Here is a 23024-nt window from a genome sequence, read left to right as displayed (position 1 = left end):
CTGATCCATTTCCATTGCTGGGCTTCACTGGTGATCGGGGAAATGCAAATCAAGACCATTAAGAGATACTATATTTACACTCAGTTGCCAAAATTTAAAAATCTGAGGATACCCAGTACTTAAGAAGACATGGAACAACAGTATCTCTTACACCTCACTGGTAGGGGCAAAACTACTACAAATATATTGGGAAACAGCCTGTCATTATCTTGTAAGGTTGAATATTCATATACCAAGACCTAGCAATTCCCTTCTGAGATCTATACCCAGGAGAGACTTGCACATACACACCAGGGGACATGAATAGGAATGTTTGCGGCAGTACCATTCATAATGGTGGGACAGGGTGAGAACTTCACCAATAGAATATTATGTAGCAGTGAAAATGAATAAACTACAGCCACACCCAACAGGGATAAGTCTTAGTATCCTAATATTGAGTGAAAATAAACAAGCCCCAACAGACCCTACATAGTATATATTTTTAACAAAGAATATAAAGCAAAACTAAGTAATATATTTGCGTAGGCGCACATAAATTTATCAAGAGTATGATGAGCACAAAATTCAGGATAGTGGTTGGACTGGGTGAGGAGGCGAGGGCATGGGATCGAAAGGGCACACAGGTGGATGCAAATTATGGTAGTGATCTTATTTTTGGCTTGGGTGGTGGTTTCAGGTGTCTTTGTTAGGTTATTAGTAAATAACCTATATAAATAAGTAGTGAAGAGAGATATGCATTAACCAGTGAGGAAAATGGATCATGAACTATGGGTTTTGATTCATTCAATTTTGTGCATCTGAGAAATAAAGAAAGCTGGAGATGAGGGGAAAAGAAAAATAGGTTTCCACTCTTTCTGCCAGCGACATTTTTTAATCTGCAAGATCAAAGATAGTCATGGATCTACAAACAGCCTGTTTTAGAGGAGAACTTCTATTGTCAATTTCATGGTCTAAAATGGTCATTGAACAACACAGTCAATATACTGCATTTGACCATATTATCCTAACAGGCCAGTATCAGTCAACTTAGAAATTCTGATTCTCGGGTTGTGGGTGCAGGTGGGGGTGGGAGAAAAGGGAAACAGGGCACAGGGGCTGATATTCCTGTAGGGACCAGAGAGCCAGAAGTGAGAAGCCGCACGGAAGGAAAGTGGAAGGGAGAAGGCAGCAGTGACCTGGTGTCCTGCTTTGGTGGTGGCTAGAGGTGTAAGAGAGGCATCATTTAAAAAAAAAAAAAAATTGTTCTTAATGTTTATTTATTTTTGAAAGAGACAAAGACAGAATGCGAGTGGGTTAGGGGCAGAGAGAGAGGGAGATACAGAATCTGAAGCAGGCTCCAGGCTCTGAGCTGTCAGCACAGACCCCAACACGGGGCTCCAACTCACGAGCTGTGAGATCATGACCTGAGCCCAAGTCGGTCGCTCAACCCACTGAGCCACCCAGGCGCCCGGAGAGACATCATTTCATAAGGGAGGGAGACTCAGGGAATTAGCACCTGGGGGCTCAGGTCCATGTGCCCCGTCTCCTCTTGGATGCAAAGTGAAACAGCTAGGGAAGAGCGCAAACCCCTTCCCGCTGAGACTTCCTGGGTCCTAAAGCTGGAGCCAACCCCAGCGGGACAGGGGGCTCTGGGCCCAGGACTCGGAAGGGGGACGAGCCGCCGAGCCTCCTCCCGGCATCGCGTCCCGGTCTGCCCCCCCACGCGGTGACCTCGGGCCGGGTAGGCGGGCAGGAGGAGCCCGGCACCTGCGTGCCCAGGGTGGCGGCCCTGCAGCCGGTGTGCGCGCGGCGGCCTCCCCTTCCGCTAGCCCGGCCACCGGGCCCCGCGCTCGCCCTCGCCCTGGGCCTGCGGGTTCCGACGTGTCGGCCAGCTCCGCTCCGGCGCGGCTCCCAGCCCGGCCCGGCCCCGGCCCCGGGAGCAGCTGGGGTAACTGACGCCTCCACCCTTTCCAAGTCTGGCTCTGCACCAAAGCCCCCCAAGAAGGCGGGCGGCTCCGCCCCGGCCAGCTAGCGATTGCTCACAGGGGGGGGCAGTGACTCACCGCAGGCCGGGCAGCCCCACTCCCTCCCTCGGGGACCCACGTCCTCCCTCGCGCCACACCCCGGGGAGGAATCTCCACCTTCCAGCCTCAGGACGCGGCGGGGGAGCCGGCCAGTTCTCACCCCGCCCTTCCCTTCCCTTGGCCTCCCTAACACCCCAAGAGCAACGCCCTGTGGTTTCAGTGGCTCAGGCGACGACTGGGCACGGTTTCTCCGGGAGAGCCCTGTTCCTGAGCTGCCACGGGCCCGCCAGGAACAGGACCCAGCTCCACACTTTGCCCTGCAGGCAGGCGTCCTAAATGTTGTCTGTCAAGACGTGCATGATGTCCGAGGGCAGGGACAAAAACTGGGGTGATTCTGGGACGTTAGCATGAAAGGCACTGTTCACATCCCGCTTGAAGGGAAGGCAGAGGTAAATCCCAGATGCTCTAACACAGGATATTACAGTATATACAGAGTGAATAGTCTCAGTCCTCACTCCTCGGTGGTAGGATGAGAGGGAGGCAAACTGGAGGGTGCCCCACTGACCATGTGGGGAGCTTGGGCCCTAGAGTAGAGCCTGACCTGGTCAGGGTACTTGTGGGAACCACAGGCTTTCCTTGGCTTCACTTCTTCTGGTCAGTATAATTGAGGGGCTCGAGTTATGGCTCCTTCCAGTACTGACGTAAGAGCAGGATTCTAGGACTTCTAGTCTTAATGGAATACTGGCTTATCTCCGCATCCTCAGGAACACCTCTGAGCTCTAACAGTGTACTTTCACACGTGGATAGCGCTTTCAACTTCTCAAACACTTGTATATAGATTCCATACTCTCCCCTTAGATTATCATAATGGTCCTTTGTGATTAGAAACCAACAACAAATGAGGAAACTGCTGCTCAGAGGTTAAGGGGCTTGTTCAAGGTCACACTGTTGGCTGGTGGCATGGTCAAGAGTGAAATTCAGCTAAGAGGCTCTTTAAAAAAATTTCTTTTAAGTTTATTTTGAGGGAGGGAGGGGGAGAGAGAGAGAGAGAGAGAGAGAGAGAGAATCCCAAGAGGCCCCACACTGCCAGCACAGAGACTGACTAGGAGCTCGAATTCACAAGCTGTGAGATCATGACCTGAACCGAAACCAATAGTCTGATACTCAACCGACTGAGCCACCCAGGTGGCCCCTCAGCTAAGGGACTCTTTTAAATCCCTTGAGAGCCCCAGATTTTTCACCTACGTTGAGAGACTCATACTTGCTGGGACCCACCCTCCATCTACAGCATAGCGAGAATCCACTGCACCCAAGAAAGAGGGCTCAAATTTTATATGAGCTGGAGAAACAGCCTTCCCGACCTCAGAGGAGTCAGGCGAATGAGGAGGGGCTTCCTCATTCAAGAATCTTCATAAATTGTAACCCACATACTTGTAGGCACTCTATGGTGTACAAAGCACTTCCACATCCACTATCCCATGCGATTCTTGTAATAACCCTATGAGGTATTCAGGACTGTATTATCTGACACATTAAGTAGAATGAAAAGGCTCAAGTTTAGCAGTTAAGTGACATGTGTCATGGTAGCACCCTGTTCTCTTCCTGTGTTGCTGCAGAAGATTCTGGAGGAACCAATGTAAGAATGAAGATCCCTCTACATTCATCATGGAAACCCAAAGCATCTCCCTCCATTTTTCTCATCTATCTTCCTAAGATGGCCTAGGAGGGAGAAAGGTGCATGGATAGATATCTCCTTGTATGCCAGGGGACAGACTGGGGGCACAGTGGTGGGAGCCTTCCCCAGAGTCACACAGTGAGGTGGTACGGGCACATGGATGAACCCAAGACTTCATACCTCAGCCCTGGAGCCTGCACTGAACACATGCCAATATTCTTTGGCTAAGACCGTATCTGTCATGGAGACCGCCAGGACTCGGTCACTCTTGAATTCATAATAGGCAGCCGGTGCAACCTTTAAAAGGCTGACAATCCAGGCTGTCATTCCAAAGAGGAGTCACCTACCGCAAGCATCACTCTGTCCTGCCATATACACTAGACGCTGTCTTTGCCCCCAGCCCTGCATTTGCTAATTATCTTAAGGCTGGTGGCAGCCTTCTGTTCTTCTTACCTCCTTCCTCTGTGCTCCTTGCTGCTCTCTATTCTTGGATGATTAACCAAAAAGTTTCTTTAAAAAAAAATATATATATATATATCTATGGATATATATATCTATATATCTATGGATATATATATCTATATATCTATATATCTATGGATATATATATCTATATATCTATGGATATATATATCTATATATCTATGGATATATATATATCTATATATATATAGCCACAGATAAAATCTACCCAGCCTCTTTTACACACACATTTAAGAGAACGAAGGCAGGAAAGCCTCACAGTTCTTTCCAACCAGAGGCCAGTATGAGAGCATCAACCCAGCAGGCGGAGCCAGCCTCTCGGCCATTAGGGAGTAATTCCACTCAGGTTTATAGGGGGCTTGAATTAGGGTGTTCAATATCTTCTTCCAGAATGCCTGGCCCTCAGCTGAGCCTGTTGTAAAAGCCACCTTGCATTTGTAACTCTCACTTCAAACACAAGTTGGCCCGCACCTCCACGTGGGATCCCGACACCCAGAGGGAGGGAGGGAACTTCTCAAAGGCAATTCAAGAGTTGCAAGCTTTCTGCCCTCTCTCTGATCTCTTCATCCCAGGTTCAGACCTCTGCGCCCCACCCAGGCTGGCTCCAGACTGTCCACTTTCAAGGAAAAGGCCTCAGGCATTCGTATCTTTCTTTCTCTTCTAAAATCACACCGACCTTTTGCTTCTCGTTGTCTGCTATTATTGGATTCCCTGGACCATATTTGAGACTGAGTTGTGGTCAGTTCCTTATAACGTAGGAAAATGGTCATAATACAGTTAGGGTTGGGTAGGAAAAAATTAGAATCAAAACCACAATATTTAAGGGTGGCTGGCTGGCTCAGTCAGTGGAGCATGTGACTCTTGATCTTAGGGTTGTGGGTTCGAGCCCCACATTGGATGTAGAGATTACTCAAAAATGAAATCTTAAATGGGGCACCTGGGTGGCTCAGTTGGTTAAGCGTCCGACTTCGCCTCAGGTCTGATCTCACTGTTTGTGAGTTCGAGCCCCACATCAGGCTCTGTGCTGATAGCTTAGAGCCTGGAGCCTGCTTCAGATTCTGTGTGTGTCTCTCTCTCTCGAACCTCTCCTGCTCATGCTCTGTGTCTCTTTCTCTCTCTCAAAAATAAATAAACATTAAAAAATAATTAAAAAATGAAGCCTTAAAAAGAAAATCTTTAAAAAAACTTGAATATTTAATGTGTCCCCAGCTTTAAAAAGGGTATATACTTACCTACATATATAAAAGAATACAGAGAATATATCAAAATGTTAACGGCGATCTCTGGACTTACAGACATCTTATTTTCTCCTTTATATTTTTCTGAACTTTCCAAACTTTCTAGAATGATCTTGTGTGGAAGCAGTACAGAGCTCAGGTCTCTAGAATCTCAGAGGCATGGTTTCAATTCCACATCCCCCACTTCGTAGCTGTGAGACCTCAGATAAACTATTTTATCTCTCTGAGCCTCAGTTTCTTCTTTGGAAAAGGAGAATAGGAATGACACTTTGCTCACAGGGTTGTCCTGAGGAGGGAAGGAGGTCATGCGATTTCAGCATTTGGTGTGGTGCCCGACATAGTAAATGCTCAGTAAAAGTTAGATTTTTATGCATTCCTTTTATAATCGGGAAGAGGGGGTCTGTAAAAATATTAAAAAACCACTTTGCTCAAAATCCACCATTTGGATTAAAGGACATTGGGAAGACCACAAAAGCCTTCCAGAACATACAGTCTCACTGCAAGTGACTAGGACAACGTAATCGTCATGTAAACCAGAGTTTAGGTATGTCATGTCCGTATGAAAAGGGAAAGGTGTCAAATGAGGAATGATGAGTAATTCATGGCTGGGGAAAGGAAGTAGAGATGTTTTTTTAGAACCGCACACACACACACGCACACGCACATACACACACACACAAGACTAGATCAGACCGCAGAATAACTGATCAAACTAAAGGTAACCGGCTGAAGAAAAGCATACAAACTAGAAAGTCTGAAGAAAAGTTTCTGTGAGTGAGGAAGCAGGGGATGTTCTCCCTGCAGAAGGTAACAGAGAGGCAGGGCTGCCTGGGGCTCAGGCAGGATGACTAAGGGACATGGCCTTGACTTCACGTGGGCCACAAGTTCGCTCCCGGTCAGACATGGGACTTTGGGTTCGGGACCACGGACGGGGCGAGTCCCGGGGAGCTCTGAGGTGCAGCTGTTCACAGCAATGGTGCAGGAGACAAGCGAGAATGTTCACTCCACCCATCCAAATAGATTGGCCATCCCGGACCGCCTCATGCGCCCTGCCCCGCTTTGTGCCAAAGATACTAGTGGAGGCTGGACAGCAGAAAGGAGTGGAACGGGAATTAGCACCATTGTCAAGAGTTTAAAATGGAGCCCCGGCCCTCCTCCCACCTCCGAGCCATGGCCATATAGTTACATAGAGTTATACAGTGTTACCCTCCTGGCATGGGTCCTGGGTCTGAGGGGGAGAGAGGTAATGGAGTGGGGAACAGCTGGGCTCAACAATTCTGGGGGGGGGGGCAAGCAGAGTCTCCTGGGGCACTGGCTACTGTTTCTTTTCACACGCCAGTCACCCAGCTTCCCAGGAAGCTCCCACCCCCAGTCTCTGCCACCTGAACCCAGCTAAGCACGAGCTGCTTCCTGGGGCTGTCACCCCATCCTGGGTGCCCTTGCCTCCGCACTGAGAAGCTTTATTTTTCCTACTCTAGGTTTGCAAATTCAAATGCCTAAGGGACCAGGCAGGCACAAAAATAAGCAAACCAGGCTTAGGTGATGGGGGGGTGGTGGTGGTGGTGAAGGAAACCGGCAAACACTTGTCTGAATGGGGCAGGAGTTCCTCAGCTCCTGCTAAGTGTTGCCATGAGGAGTAGGTTGGCCAGTGTCGTCAGCGCTTCTGACTTTTGAGACAAAGCAAGCAACGTGGATTTCTACTTGAAATCTCCTGATTTTTAAAATTTTCGTAACCAATCACAATTAATCTGCAGGGCTGTTTGGTAGGAGGAGACAGAGAATTGGAGAGTTGAAATGTCGCTGAAGTGCCTTTAGGTCAAACTGCTCACGTGACACACGAACGAATCAAAGCCCGGAAAGGTTCAGTGATTTCCCAAAAGCAAGAGAGCGGCCTGATGGTTCCAATCCCAGGTCTCCCAACTTCTAATCTAGAATTCATTCCCCTAAATGCCCCTGCTCGTCACGAGGAGGCCTTTGCAAGTATTCAGGCACGAGATGATGAAGTGTTGAACAGAGATGGCGACCCCGGGAAGGAAGAGAGTAAACTTGGCTATGATCTCGACTCGAGTCTGATGAAAAATTTCTATTTGTTTATTCAGTTATTCATCCATCCATCCAACATTTAGTGATGATCATTCCATGAACCAAGGGCTGTGCTAAACACTGGGTGTTCAGAGATGACTAAGGCAGCACCCCTCTTTCTGAGTAGCTCCCAGGCTGTGAGTGGGCTTGGCTGACGCTGAACAGAACCAGCCAACTGATGGGAGCCTGGCAACCATGCTGTCATAGGCCCGCTCGCATCGACTCTTAGCTAATATTCACATCTTCACTTCCTCTGAAAGCACTCCTCTTACCAGATGCCATCCTCGAGAAACTGGGAGGGGACTGGAGAAGGTCCCCCCCATTCCCAGAGGGCCTGGAGCCCTTATGGATTCCATAGGCAGCAGCAGGAGCAAGGACCAGGACTCAACCCAGGCACTCAGTGCCAAGCCCCTTCCGGTTCAGGGAAGGTATGTTCTTTATGCATTACCTTGGCCAAGCGGCTATCTCATCCCAGCTTAAGTTTCTGTGTGGGTGTGTGCTGGGGAGAGAGGAGGAGCTCCCAGACCGGGACTCTCCTGCCTGTTTATCAAGGGGCCTGCTCAATTCTAATGGCAGTGGGCAGCTGACCTGGGTGACCGAAGAGTAATGACATCCTCGGGTCACAGCTTCTACAAGCAAAGAGAGTATCGTGGCCTAGTCTGCCCCCCTCCATCAACAAGAGACTTCCCAGCGTTGGCTCTCATAGCACCTACTTCCGGAGGGAGGACTACAGGGCAGGAGCAAACAAGGTAACATGGTTGCTGCCATTCTGCCTTCTTTTCTAGGACTCTTGTTGCGCAAATAGGAAGCACAATCTGGGAACTGGCATCCAGAGGGTAACCGGTCACAGGAAATGATGGAACCCACAGTTGGCCCCTGGGGGCCCCTTGGTGGAGAGTTGCGGGAGGTTGGGGCCTCCGGGCCTTTCAGTTACTGGAGGATAATGGGCTCTGATCCTTTTATAAATGTACTGAGCCCAAGGGTTAGCAGGGAGCAGGTAGGCAGGCTTATGGCGGCATCCACGGAGACGAAAGAGAAATGAAGGAACGGAAGAGGAAAAATTTAAATTCAGCGAACGCCTACTATGTGTCAGGGGCGTACAACTTGAGCAAATTGAGTCCAGAAAGTCAAATAATTTGTCCATGGTCACACGGTTGCCCACGCAGACTTGTATCCAGTTCCACCGGACTCCCCCAAATCCTCACTCTTATAGAATACCATGCTGCTGGGCTTGTGAATGCTGACCAGATGACTGAGGACACAGGGCATAGCTACCAAGAAAGGCATGGGAAGAGATCCAGGATTTGGTAAACTCCAACCCCTGGGGCTGAAAACCCAACAGAAATTAGCATTCTTTTCTCTAGCGATGGAGCACCTTGGCATTCCATTTCCTAGTCCCAGGAAACAGATTTTCCAGTGTCAGGGAAATCTCCTCCTCCCCTCATTGGACCAAATATCTTAGGTCAGATGTACCAGACAGGAAACACAGATGGGCCAAGGACCATACTTTCCTTTGGACTCCTCCACATTGAGGGACTGTTCCTAATGTCCCCCATCGAAGCGGACTATGAGAGTTGAGTGGAGATCAGAGGCACACTCAGTTGGTCACCCCAGTGTGTTTCAGTGGACAATTCTCCAAAGATTAGAATGTGCCCTTTTTCCCCCTCTAAACATGGGGAGCCCAGGAGTATAGAAGATACCAAGGTAAAATTCACTCAACAATTTTTTACTGAGAACTTACCACGGGCCAGGTACTACTCTAGCTGCTTGAGAAACATCAGAGAACAAAGAGATGAAGAACCTTGCCCTCTTAGAGTCTACTTTTCCAGCTGAATCAAAGTAAAACAGTTCTTTTTCTTGGTGAGGGTTGCATTATAGAGAAGGCATGAGTCTTGGTGTCTGACAGGCCTGGGTCAAAGATTAGCCCAACCCTGGATGATCCAAGCCTGGATGATCTCTGGATGATGATCTGGGAGCAAGCTACTTAACTCACTGGGTGTTAGCTTTCTTATCTGTAAAATCGGGACAATAACACGTTGCAGTAATGCTGCAAAGATTAAAAATAATGTACATTCAACGCCTGGCACGTCACAGAGTTCACAAATGGCAATCTTATTTTTCCAGGCCCACCTGAACCCACAGATTCTGGGAAAACTCGCAGAGTTTGAAAGCAGGGCATCATCTCCACAATGTCCTGGAGACAGTTTGGTTTGGTGAAGAGCATAGTTGGGTTTGAACCCACCACCTGAGGTCAAGGAACGTCCCCTCTAGAAACAGTCTGTTTCTGTAGCCCCTGTGGAAGGGCGAAGCCTGGGTCATCATGTTTGATTAGTCCCCGCTTCCCTCCAGCAGGTCACAGGTAATTGGAGCAAGGGTGGACACACAGGACCTAAGCTGGAATCTGTACCTCTTGATATCTCTTTGGACTGAGAGACTGGGTTAATCTACTTGGAGAGCTAAGAGGGAAGGTCATATGGATTTGGAGGCTGAACCCACTGCTCGGGTTAACCACGATGGGTGCTGAGCACACGGACACGGGAGCAGAGAAGGGAATGCGTGCCGCCCCGGAGAGAGACAGCACGGTCCACCCAGGGGCCACACTTGCCCCCACCAAGTTTTGTGATATTTCTCTGTCAACTTCCAGTAAGGCCCCCTTTCACTCTTTTTTGCTGCTTTGAGTGGGTTTCTGCTCCTGCAACCAGATGATGTCGGAGACGAATCCTGCACCTGTCTCAGAAGGTGGTTGTTGTGACATAATGTGAAGGCAGCTGGCATTTAGTTGACATTCAATAAAGGCTGTCGAGTCTCTCCGTGTTCTTGTCAGTCCGTCACTTGGCAATGGAGAGAAGAAATCTATAGATGTTCTAGCCTAGGGTTGGACCTCAGCCTTATGTTACACGAATGTCTTCATTAAGCTGTAAAATGAAGACGCTGTTGACTTTATTGCCTGCTGGAAATATTAAATGCGATCATCCAAGTTTCGTATGTAGCACATGATGGATGGTAGGTCAGACGATCACTTCTACTGTTGTCATTATTATTTAAGATGCGTCGTGTTGGGTCTTGATCTAGGCAAGGAGGGAGGATGTGGGAAGAGCAGCCTCTGGAGTGGGCAGTGAGAGAACAGAGAAGGATGGGCTCCGTAGTGGGGTCAAGGGGCTGGGCAGCAGAGAGAAGGAACAGAAGTGAGCAGTGGGGGACGAGCAGAAGCCCGAGAATGAGAAGCCTTACACTTACCTAGCACTTCCAGCCCTAGCACTTGAGTGTTGACGCAATGCTCTCCCTACCCTATTTTGTTTGCCCATCAAAACACTCCATCGGGTAGATCAGGAAAGGTGACAACATATACAGGTTATGGACGGGAAAGTTGAAGGTCAACAGAGATCTGTGTCCTATGTGCCACCCAACTCTAAACCCACTTTTCTATCCTGAGACACCAGGCTGCCTCTGGAAAGTAGGGTGGAGGGGCTGAAATGAGAAGAAGCATGGGAGGAGAAATCGGACAGTTTCTCTGGAAAGTTTGCTTTTTCATTCCAGGGTTTCATTCAGATCCTTTCTGGGCATCCCAGCAATGGGACAGCTCTGCCCCATCAGGCTCAGAGGCTCTAGGATGTAAACAGAGGACTGCAAAGTCAGACAACACGGGGATGCCAGCCTAAGGACCGGATATACAGGCTAGATGACCGCCCAGCTTCAGCATCAGGCCTTGGCCCAGGAGAAGGCTTCTTCTGGCAAAGGACAAGGGCATGTCCTTCACCATCTGGCCACAGGGCCATTGGTAACACGGTGCTGCCCTACAATGGTCCCCAAGGCCCCTCTCAGCTCAATTGTGTATGGAGTCTAGGCCTTATGTCTCTAAAGTCAGGAGTTACCTCTCCCTGTTCTCCAAGGACACAGATTCAAGTTCTCTGGGACACTGTGCCATTCAGGGCTTGCCGTGGGCCCCCAGGCTCAGGACACTTGTCTTTGAGCTGAAAGGAGTGATTCTTAGCCACTCTGCATCCTGGAGACATGACTTCTCCCCAGATCCTCACACAGTGCCCGGCATACGGTTTGTGCTCACTTCATGTTTGTTGGATGAACAAACGAATACGCGAACAAGCAAATGAATGACAGATTGGCTCCGGCAATAACATCAGCAATAAAACCAGCCTGTGCTGTCACATTACAGCGGCCCCACCATGCTGCCTCTTCGCTCCCAAATCAGAGCTCGGCAGCCAACCCGGCCCAGAGGAAGGTGGAGGAAGATGTACAGGGCAGAGCACTTCCCCTTCAAACTTCCTCCGACCTTTCGGAGGAGTCACACCCTGTGTGAAAGGGCAGGGCCGGGGACACCCAGGCAGGAGGAAGGTTCTGCCCACCCCTTTCCAGGACTTCTGCTTCCGCTCTCAATCACCCAGCTTCTCCCAGCTCCATGCCCACTCTCTGGGAGGAGCTGCGGAAAGTACCAGGAGAAGAGACCCAGCTCCATTAGGAGCTACACGGCGATCAGGGCGGTGCAGGGGCACTCCTCCTTTGCATTTTCCTCACTGCTAATGACCCAGATTGGTAAGAAGGGTAGCAGCAGTTACAATCATGGCACAGCACTTTTATGGTTTCCGGCATCTTCCAAAGTGCTTCTATCACACGACCTCACCACACCACACGTCATCCCTGGAGCGGCTGGGGTGCTTCTGCCTGTTACTTGGGTAGAGAGACTGGGCAGTGGGGAGGTTGGGTGTTGAGCTGGGTCACGAGTGCTGCACGGATGGGGTCAGAGGCTCAGCCACGGACTTGGAGTGGGGAGAAGTGGGGTCTAACGCTGGCTCAGCATCAAACTATCAAACTCGCCTGGCGTCCTTGGGCACGCAAGTCTCCGGGTTTCAGGTTTCTCACTTGCCAAAGAGGATACATTGGACCATTCTTCCAACTCTGTCCATCTCAAATGCTCTGGCTCAATAGCACGAACAGCCACCCCGCCCCCCCAGCCAAAGCCTGGTAACTGACCTCCCCTGCACCAAGGTCAGAAAGCCCCTGGAAGTGTGGATGCCAGCTGTGTCTGTCCTAGCGATGCTAACAGATGTCATCTGAGTGCATTCCACAAAGAAGGCTGTGGTACAGACGGCAGGCAGGAAACATCAAAAAAGCAGCCTAATGGTCCACAAGCACTAGGAGAGCAGGCAGGCAGCAGGCTGCTGCTGAGGCCAGACGCCATCCTGCTGCCACACGGGTGCTGGCTCAGACACAGGCCGGAGCCATTCCAGTGGGGGGCAGCAGACGGCCTCCCTCACCTGCCAGAGCATCTGACTCTCCAGGACGCTCAGTGTCCTCTGCCGTCCGCCGGATGCAGCATCTCAGCTCTTCGTCCCAACCCGCTTCCCCTCCCCCAAGCTCTCCTCCACTTAGCCTCTCTCCTCCTTCAGATCCTGTTTGGCAATCACCTCCTCCAAGAACAATTCCAGGTGAGCCCTGCCAAATTCTGGCCTCCACATTCCTACTCACATCCTTCAGACCCCAGCATCACCAGGTCATGTGTCCCTGTGCCAGATGAGGCTTCCTGTGTGCGATCCTGCTCTAGTCTGCCCCCAGATGGGGGGGAAGAATAGAGTGGATATTCCCGAATTCCTCCTTTCTGACAACCCTCCATCCTCAGCTCCTAAAATATGAGGCAGGGCAGTCAGGGCACAGGAATAGGGCACTATGGACGGGCAGCACTCTCCTCTCTCCCCTGGGGCAGCTGACCTGGCCAGTTACCAGAAATGCTAGTGCTGGAAACTCACCCAGAGTCTGGACAAGGGTTTGGCCAATGTGTCTACCTCCAAGGCCAAAAGTCTGGATCGAGAGGGAGGACAGGCTGGCCCAGCAGCTGGCCACATTTCTCCAAACCCAACCCATAGTTCGGATGAAGACCTCGTCTCTCTATCCCACGGCGCTGACTGTAGTCCCTGATTTCCAGTATTTCCTAATATTAATACGAGGCCGAACCATGTGAAATGCCATCTGTAGGTCAAAAGTGGTTGCATATTGGCAATTTCGTATGGTTCGTGGTGCAATCTAATCACTCCGGGAAAATCATGTTCTCTAGGAGATGGTAAACTCCCCGAAGGCTTGGACCTCTGTATCTCTCTCTAGCCAGTCTTTCTGAGTTTCTGGCCTAGGACATAGCAGAATCTTAGCTTCGGGAGATACTGAGCCAGAACTTCTTAATTGAACATCCAAGGCAGGTAAGGTGGGGAATCTGAGGACCCGTCCTACTCCGAAACCTTAAAAGTGGTTGTCTACAGGACAGGTTCCTTTATGACTCCCCACCTCTGGTCATCCTGGATAGAGGGATGGAAGTTGGCCACAGGCTACTACCTTGTGCTAGACTCTAAGGTAAAGAGTTTGGTTTGAGCATTGAGAATTTTACCCCTTTGTGGGAAAGGGAGTCTTGAATCGGAAATGCCTTTGTCCAAGCTTGGCTTCATTTTACAGTGGGGGAGACAAAGGCCCAGAGACATCACCACCGTAGTCAAGGTCACACAGTAGGCAAGAGTCCAGGTCACCAGTTTTCTGACTCCCAGTCCCATGCTCTTCCGGCAGGGCTGGCAGCACATGAGAACAAACTCTGCCCTGTCTGCCCCCTTTCAACTTCCTGTCTCGCGCTCTTACAGGCTCCCTAGCAAGACAGAAGGGGAATTGACGAAGGGATCAATGGCCCCCTCCTGCGTGAAAAGAGCCCTGAGTCATGCCAGGGTTTCCAGGGAGGGGAGAGAGAGAGAGACAGACAGAGAGAGAGAGAGAGAGAGAGAGAGAGAGAGAATGGCAGTCCTGTAAACCTGATCTCTCTCCAGAGCTGGGACCAGGCTGGAAAGGCGGGGGTGGAGAGTATGGTGATCTGGGTCACTGACAGTGCAGCTGGTACACGGTCCTTGCCAAGAAGGGGGGCCAGAAGGCCTTGCTTAGCCCAAGCATGAAGGCTTGGGGCAGGCACTGCCGAGTTCTTTCAGAATCACCGAATTACAGAATTCAGAAGGGATGCGAAAGCTTGGTCAGAAACAGCCTCAGGGTGATTGGTGGATTCCTCCTCTTACAGCCCGGGGCATCCCCTCGAAAAGTAGGTGGGTGATTCTGGAAGCCTGCAGCTCTTAGGCTTCCTCAGCTGGCCCGTGGCCTGGTGAGGAAAGTCCTGCTCCCACCTGTTGCCCCTGGTCCAGCTGGCCCACCCATTGTGCCCCAGCTGCCCCCACCAGGAAAGGGAAAGCCCAATGCTGACGGCAGCAGGGAGAGAAGGAAGCCTCCCAGGGGCAACTACGTCATCAAGAAGGTCCCTCCACGTGCTGTGTGGGGCTGGAGGAGCTGAGTCACTTGCAAACCCCTCTGCCCCTAAATACTTTTGCATAATCTCTAAGCACGAGGATATGCTCCTATAAAACCATTATCATTACTGCTATGACATATTCCACAATTAACAATAATTATATATCATCTCATATCTGTATTAAAAGTTGTCCAATTGTCCCAGGATGTCTCTTACAGTCTTTTTTTTTTTTTTTTAACCCAAGGTCCAGTTAAAGTTTACATATTGCAATTGGCTATTATGGTTTTTTTTAATGTTATTATTTTTGAGAGATAGAGTGCAAGCAGGGGAGGGCAGAGAGAAAGAGAGGGAGACACAGAATCTGAAGCGGGCTCCAGGCTCCGAGCTGTCGGCACAGAGCCCGACGCGGGGGCCCGAACCCAGGAAACGCGAGATCGTGACCTGAGCCGAAGTCGGACGCTTAACCGACTGAGCCCCCCAGGCGCCCCTGGCTATGATGTTTCTTTAGCTTCTTTACATCTAGACTGGTTTCTGTCTTCCTGCCCTTCTCCCCAAGCATATCATTTCAGGGCTTCTTTTAATGACCTTCACTTTTTTGAAGTCTCAATCAGTTGTCCTGTGGAATCGCTCACATTCTAGATTTGGCTTTGGTCTCCTCGTCATTAGGCTCCACAGACACACGTTTGGCGAGACTATAGCTGATGTGGCTGCACGTAGAGCACATCAGGAAGAACTCACGCCAGGTGGTCCCACTACTGCTGATGTTTGGTCGCTTGGTTGAGACGGTCAGTGCCGGATGTCCCCGTTGCAAAGACAGGTTTTTCTTTTTGCAAGGAGTAAGTAATCCACCAGGTGATACACTGAGATCAACCTTTCATCTAATGATTTGTGTCATTCATTAGCAAGCCCAGCCTGAACCAGTGACTATATGAGGGGCTGCAAACTAGTACATTTAAAGTTACTGCCTCCACCTTTCATTAGCTGGCATCCCTGTGTGAAGAGTGTTCCCTCCCTGCTCCACTTTCGCTGTCAGAATGGACATCTTTTATTCAGCGTCTTATAATCTATTACTGTTATTCTTTTCAACGTTCAGTGTGTCCCAAAATTGCCCTGTGGGAGCCCCTTGAAGCCAACTCCTGAGTCTTTTGGCCATGAGCACATGCTAGCTTTCTGGCATAACACGATTCAGGTGTACTTTCTCAGTCCCAGATTTAGAATCAGCCATTTCTCCATGGAGCACTGCTTCCTCTTAGGGGCAAGTGGTATTTAGAAATAAACATCTGGGCGTGAGGTGTCTTCTGTGCTACCGGGTAGCAGTACTTCTAGACCCTTCCAGTGAACAGACCTAGGAGATACATAAAAAATCACAGGGTTCTGCCTCACCTTCCCCCATTCCGTATTTTTGACTCTCTTCTTCCAGATCAAAACCCTGACTTCCAGAGATGTCAATATACTCATCTGATCTATCCTACAACAAACAAAAAACCGTTTCCAATTTATGATGCCAACACCATGACCAATAACACAATTAGAGAGTAAAGTTCAAGATTTTTTTTTGGTAGTGCTTTTTATCCTGAGAATATACATTCCACTAAGAGTCAAGGCATTAAACAAAAAGATTACTCGAATTAATTATTTTCTCTGTAGAGGAATCAAATTGATACTCGGGTTCATTGTTTCTGTTGTGGTTGGCTTTAGGGTTTGCTTTTTTCTTTCTTTTGGATCTATGTAACCAGGTAAACTATTTACCTGGTTCAGAAGTCAAAACTCTAAAATAGTAGCATTAGTAAAGTTTCATTGCCATCTCTATCTTATCTATCCTGTTCCTATTCACCCTACAGAGAACCATTTACATTAATTTCTGGTTTATCCTGTGTGTGTGTGTGTGTGTGTGTGTGTGTGTGTGTGTGTGTTTGCAAAAAGTATTCTGATTTCTCCTGTTTTCTCAACAAAAGTGCCATGCTCTATACACGCACTCTTTTGCATCTTGCATTTTGCATTTAACAACATATCCTACAGGGATGCCTGAGCGGCTCAGTCAGTTAACTGTCTGACTCCTGATTCCCACTCAGGTCATGATCTCACGGTTTGTGGGCTCGAGCCCTGTGTCAGGTTCTGTGCTGACAGCGTGGGGCCTGCTTGGGATTCTCTCTGCCTCTCTCTCTTAAAATAAGTAAGTAAGTAAATATTTAAAAAAATATATATCCTAGAAATCACAGCATGTAAGTTCACAGGGCTCCTACTCTTTTTTTGGCTGCATAGTACTCCACTGTGTGGCCATACTCCTGTTCATTCAGCCAGTCTGTTAAAGATGGGCATTGGGTGGTTTCCAGTGATTTCCTTTCCTGCTGCAAATATGCCTTAAAGAATCACCTTGTGCATATGTCTTTTTGTATCTGTGAATGTGCACTTTCTGGATAAATTCCTAGAAGTAGGATGGCTGGGTAAATGCATATGTTGTTTTGTTAGATAGTGCTAGCTTGCCCTCTGTAGGAGTTGTACCGGTTTGCACTTTGAGCACTGATTTTGCAACCTAGGTGGATCTTGCTAGAGGTGTTCTGAGCTGAGAGTTTCCCTGAGTCTGAGAGTCCTTGGTCCCACCAGTAAACACACTGCCTCAAGATCCTCTGGTCCTAGTGACCTGGCAGAAAGGCAAGAGCAAAGGGGTCTCACTGATTCCATTCCAGTTCATCATTCTGAACGGTCCCAGAGATTTCTTTTGTGTGTGTGTGTGTGTGTGTGTGTGTGTGTGTGTGTGTGTTTATTTATTTTTTGAGAGACACAGAGAGAGAGAGAGAGAGAGAGAGAGAGAGAGAGAGAGAGAATGTGAGTGGGGGAGGGGTGGAGAGCGAGGGAGACACAGAATCCAAAGCAGGCTCCAGGCTCCGAGCTGTCAACCCAGAGCCGGACGCGGGCCTCGAACCCACTAACAGTGAGATCATAACTTGAGCGGAAGTAGGACGTTTAACTGACTGAGCCACCCAGGTGCCCCATATGTGAATGGTCCCAGAGATTTCTGTACTTGGGAAACCAGAGCACAGAGAAGTGATGGGGCTGAAAACTTCAGCCAGAGAGGAGCTAGAGTGGAGAAGAAAGGAGGGATCCTTGGCCTTTGGTCGCCTAAGTCCTCACCTCCCTTTTCTCTCCTTTGGCCTCTGCACCATCCCACCCGCCACTCCCCAACACAAATTGGTTCGAACCCCTCCTGTGTTGCTCCTGGGGAGCCCTTGGCTCTGGTCCTAACTTGATCCTGCCTGGTTTCCCTCTTCAACCCACATTCCTGTGGGCTGCACACAGAGAACTGGCTTCAGGTGGAGGCAGAATTCAAAAGTCCCTGTCATTTCTCTTTTAATATGTGCAGAGGAAATAAGTCAGTGGAACAAGACTGGCTCATACAAGGGAAAGAGGAAAGAGGAGACAAAGGGATGTTGGAAGAGGAAGCACCAAACATTCCACACAAGCCTTGGGGACTCCAGCCCGAGGGCCTGTTTCATTTCTATGACCCACTCTACAGAAAGGGGAGTGGGGAAAGGATATCACCCCGTCTGACGGAGTACCATTTGCGGATGACAGGAATGAACGCAAGTCCGAGGCGCAGGGAACCGGGCTGGGAAGAGTACTGTCTGAGGGCTACGCTGGGGGAAAGACATCAAAGGGCTGTTAGAATTCCTCCACGAAGGCAGTGAGGCCCAGGGTAGAGCATTTTTCTTCAAGGTCAAACCGAACACCTGGGTCAACCTAAGCCAAACACGACTCTTAGGTCCTGGGGAGCCAGAACGAACATCTTCCTTTCCTCCCTCCAAAGCTTCCTGGATCTGGAAGGCCCCACAAGGGCAGGGCTTATCCATGTCTTTGGGTGCTGGGTCCAAGACAGAGAACACGGGCAAAAAAGAGAAAAAGGGTCCACGAGGATTCCCGGGAGAAGCTAAGGGGTGGCAGTTTCCCGTGGAGGGTTGAGTTGCCGACAAGGGGCAGCTGAGTCAGAGCCAAGCAGCCCCCAGCGCCCCTCTGCCTCTGAAGACCCTCCAGCCAACGATGCTGGGGAAGAGTGAGGCTCTCCAGTTATCATGGCTCAGGGACCTCCACGCCCTCCTCCTCACCGCTTTCCGTCTTCCAGCACTCACACCTCGGGCAAACTAACTGGGCGTTCCCATTTTGACTTCTCTTCAGACACCCAAGATCACAGAAGTCGGACAAATCTGACTCAGCCACGCCCTCCCACCATTACAGTGGGTGCGGGCTTTCCATCACGCGGCGGGGAACTGAAGCCCACAGGGCAAGCTAGGCAATCGGTCCCAGGATCTCCCCAAATGTCACTTCCTTCTTTCACCAAACATTGCCCAAGCACCTTAGAACGTGCCAGGCACCGCGCTAGGTGCTGGGAGCCCCGGGGCTAAGCCTGTGCCTCCGTCGACTTGCCCTTGAATCCGGCCAGGGACGCGGAGGAGGCAGCCGGACGGGGAGGGGACGGAGGCTCGGGGAGGCCGGGAGGCAGCAAACCTGAGCTCGGCGGCGGCTCGGAGCGCCTCCCGCGCAAAGTACTCGCAGGAGCGCGGAGCCGAGGGGGCGGGGCCGAGCTGCGGGAGGGGCCGCGACGGGGCGGGGCCGCCGGCAGCTTCGGACCCCGGGGCCGCGGGTTTGGTGCGGCCCAGGCGGGAAAGGAGAGAAGGTGCCCCCCGCCGCCCCCGCCCCGCGACTCAAGGCCACAGCGGGTGGGGGGAGGGGTAGGCAGGCGCCTCGGTGTGCGCTAAATAGGGACCTGCTCCTCAGCGAGAAGCCCTACCCGAGCCCACCAGAATCTGCCCCTAGTCAGAAAACTGCAAATAGGAAGGCCAACTGCTGGGAGGGTGGGATTATCGGCCCCCACCATGGAAGGGCGCGCGCGCGGGGGGGCGTTGGTGATTTCGAGGTTGTACCTCGGCAAGATGGTGGCAGGGAGGATAGGGCTCCCCAGCAGGAGAAAAAAAAAAAAAAAGGACTCCCCTCCTCCGCCCCCCCTTGCCTACAGAGCAAGGGCATGGATCTTGTCTTGGGTCCTCGGCCCCTGGGGAAGGCCTCATTCCCTTCTGGATCAGAAGACAAGGGTGCCCTTGGGGTGCAGTCAGATCAATCATCCAACGCCTCAAAATGAAAATTGATTCCTGTTGTTTCCTGGGCCCCCACTTAAGCTCTCCTCCAAGAGTCCTTTGCTTCCTTCTTCCCAGTTTCTAAGCTCCCACCTTTACCACCCCTCCAACCAAACCAGCTGGGGAAGAGGGCAGGTGCTTCCTCTCCCTCCCCACCCCAGACTGACCCCACTGATCTGTGGGGTCCAGGACCCAGCTCCCGGAGCCCGCCCCCCATGCCACCACCCCTAGCCAACAGGGAACCAGGCTCACTAAGCCATCGGAGCCACCACCGCCTCCTGTCCTCCTCCTCCTCCACCTTCTCCCAGCCAGTCCGTCCGGACCCCTAGGCCCCTCTCCACGGCCTGCCCCTGCCTTGGATGACCCTCTCTTCCCTTTCTTCCAGAGAAAGAGGGCCCGGCGCTGAGGGGGCTGAAGCGGGGCTCGGTATAGGAAGGTCGAGAAGGGGCATCTCTGAGGAGGAGCTCCAGGAGGGAGAGGATCTGCAGCCTCCTGCCAGACACCCCACCCAGAGGAGGAGATGGCGCTGTAGCCTGGGATTCACTTCCCCTCCCCCGCCGCGTCAGTTGCGTGCCCGCGATTTCTCCATCTGACATCCCCCCTACCAGGCCAGCCGGCGCCGACACCGCGTCTGCAAGTTGTTGTAAGTCCGGAAGGAATGCCCGGGGGAGGCGCCTCTGGCCAGCCGAGTGCCCACTCGCTCCCAGGATGCGCAGGCCACTCCCGCGTTCCCCCCTCCCGCCCCCGCTGCTGGAGAGGAGCGGTGGGTCCTTCGCAGACCTGGGGGAGTGGTGAGGCGGGCCTCGCCTTGGGGAGGGTGCCAGCCGGCCTCCTCCACCCCAAGAGCCAGCCAAGTATGCGAGGGAGCGAGCGGGTTGCAGGAGAGCAGGAGCGACCAGCCCAGCCTTCATTTCCAGCTCTTCTGCAAGGGCGCAGTGGCCCAGGACGCTCAGGGACCCTCCCAAGGACGCCGGTGACCAACCCCCAGCCGCCCAACGCTCACCGGCCCCACAGGCACCGGCCTTGGATCTGCAAACTTTCCAACTTCACCCCCTGCTCTTTCCTCTCCTCCGGGACCCGAGATGTGTGGGGCGGTGCCCTCAGAGACACTCATACAGTTGGTTCTTGACGCTCGGCACACACTCAACAACAGCGGGGCGAGGGAACTCCCAGCTTTTTCCACAGCTAATTATAGACGTGAAAGTCTGAGGATGTTTTGCAAGCGGCAGAGAAACTGCTGAGGTTTCTCTACAAAGCTAAAGAAATTTAATTTGTGCACTCCCCTTCCCCAGTCCCCTCCTTCTCGGACCTCCGCCCACCCCCCAGTGAGCCCCTCGGCCGGTCCCCACGGCAGCCCCTCCTTCCTGTTGAAGATTTCTTACTCTGTTCTTTCTTTCTTTCTTTTTTTTTTTTTTTTCCATCTCTCTTTGGGGCTTCGGAGAAAGGGAACAGACGCGGAAAATATTTTTGCAACAGTTTTCCATTCTGCGTCTCATTCCCAAGCCAAGGGGGAGGGGGAGGGCAGGAACGGATGGGGGGAAAATAAATGCTTTTTCCAAAAGCTCAGTTTGGGTGTGAAAAAGACAGCCCCTCCATTTCCTTACCCCCACAGCCCAGGAATGACAAAAACGAGGAAAAGAGAAAGAAATCACTTGTTTGATTATATGGTTTCTCAGAACGGAATCTAGGAAACACAGTATTTGACAAATCTGTGCGCGCGCGCACACACACACACACACACACACACACACACACACACACTCCAAACCCAGTCGCAAGAAACAGGCTAGGAAGAGGAAATTCAGGGAGTTTTTAGAAGCCATTGAGAGCAAAGAAAGAAACAAAGTTTGCAAATCGCGACTCAATTCATTCTCTGCAAGCCTACCTCTCTTTCTAGCAAAGATCCAGGCTTCTCCAAGCGGGACTCTCCCTCCGGGTTTCCATGGACGGGGTGGGGTGGGGGTGACCACCCACCGGTCTCCCCAGTGTGGCAACCACGCTAGAGATGCTGGCTTTGCTCTCTTGCCTTTCCAGCTACGGCCGGGGAGTGGGCTGGGTCTCCTCCCCCAGCCCTCCCAAAGGGAAGGACCTCTCAGGTTCCTGGAAGAAAATGGGTGCAGGGGAGCTGGACGGGTGTCTCCGGCCTAGCTCTCTTCGGAGGGATCGTTTCCCAGGAAGTTCGTGCTCCCCTCCTCAACCCCCAGCTTTGGACGGTCTCAACAGCAGAGCTTTCTTAAGAAAATGCTTGTCATGGCAACAGCTCCAGCCAACTCGGGCCAGACTCGGGCTCACCAGCTCTCCCGGAGCGGTGCGGGAGGAGAAGGGGGAGGAGCGAGAGCTGGAACGGAGGTGGGGCTTGGCTGGAGGCCAGACCATTACTCTACTGTTAAGGTGGCCCGATTTGGAGCCGCAGCTGCTTCCTGGTTTGTCTTAAGGGGGAATGGCGAAATGGAGGGGAGAAATCCTCTCTCGGGTTTCCACCCCGCCCTTGATGTCACTTGTGGGAAGGAAAGTAAGGGTGGGGGGTTGGAGGTGGGAAGTGGATGTGGGTGGCGGTATTCAACCGTTGCTGGGTGGAGGGAAAAAAGGAAGCCTCTGCTGGCGGTTGGCTTCCTGCAGCTCCTACCGGGCCTCTCAACCTCTTAACTCACTCAGACCCAGAACCCAGAAGCCCAAGGTGTCTGCGGAAATTGTGCCACCGCCCCCCCCCCCCCCCCCCCCCCCCGCTCCGAACCCTTGCAGAAAAGGGGGCTCCCTGGAGGAGAAGGAATCGCCTTGGATGCACACAGGTACACAGCTTTGCTTACCCATAAATCTTAGCACACATCTCCTCACCCAGACTTCGCACACACAATCCTGGGTCATATTCTGCTCCCTCTTGCCTCTGTGCCGACCAGAGGCCCATCCACAATGCATGATAACAGCTGTCCTCTTTTCAGCCCTGCTATGTGTGGGCTAAAGCACATGGCATTGTTTCCAATACTCCTGGCCATCTTGGAAGGTACTTATTGTCCTCATTTCAGAGTTGAGGAAATTGAGGCTCAGTGGCTGGACCAAGGTTACACACCTGATTAATGACAGAGCCAGGATGCAAAGCCAAGTCAGACTGACTTCAAAGCCCACGGACCTTCCCGC

The 23024-nt window shown here is 51.4% G+C and overlaps 1 protein-coding gene across 10 annotated transcripts in view; it reads right to left on the bottom strand.

Annotated features, from left to right (window-relative positions):
• The window catches only part of ATP2B4 (ATPase plasma membrane Ca2+ transporting 4), a 98327-nt gene extending 76116 nt beyond the window's left edge, over positions 1-22211 (bottom strand). For 4 of the 10 annotated variants that reach the window (XM_019822019.3, XM_006942883.5, XM_003999387.6 and 1 more), the window contains exon 1: positions 21775-22210. The gene's annotated coding sequence lies outside the window, so the exon portion shown is untranslated. Of the gene's footprint in view, positions 1-20494; positions 20565-20892; positions 21158-21774 lie in introns of those variants that run through there. The other 6 variants (XM_003999388.6, XM_045049015.1, XM_045049012.1 and 3 more) reach the window with 5 other exon arrangements.
• Positions 22212-23024: the final 813 nt, after the last annotated feature.

Source organism: Felis catus, chromosome F1, assembly GCF_018350175.1.
Source record: "Felis catus isolate Fca126 chromosome F1, F.catus_Fca126_mat1.0, whole genome shotgun sequence".
In the NCBI taxonomy this organism is placed as follows: Eukaryota; Metazoa; Chordata; class Mammalia; order Carnivora; family Felidae; genus Felis; species Felis catus.
This window is presented reverse-complemented; position numbering and strand designations above follow the sequence as displayed.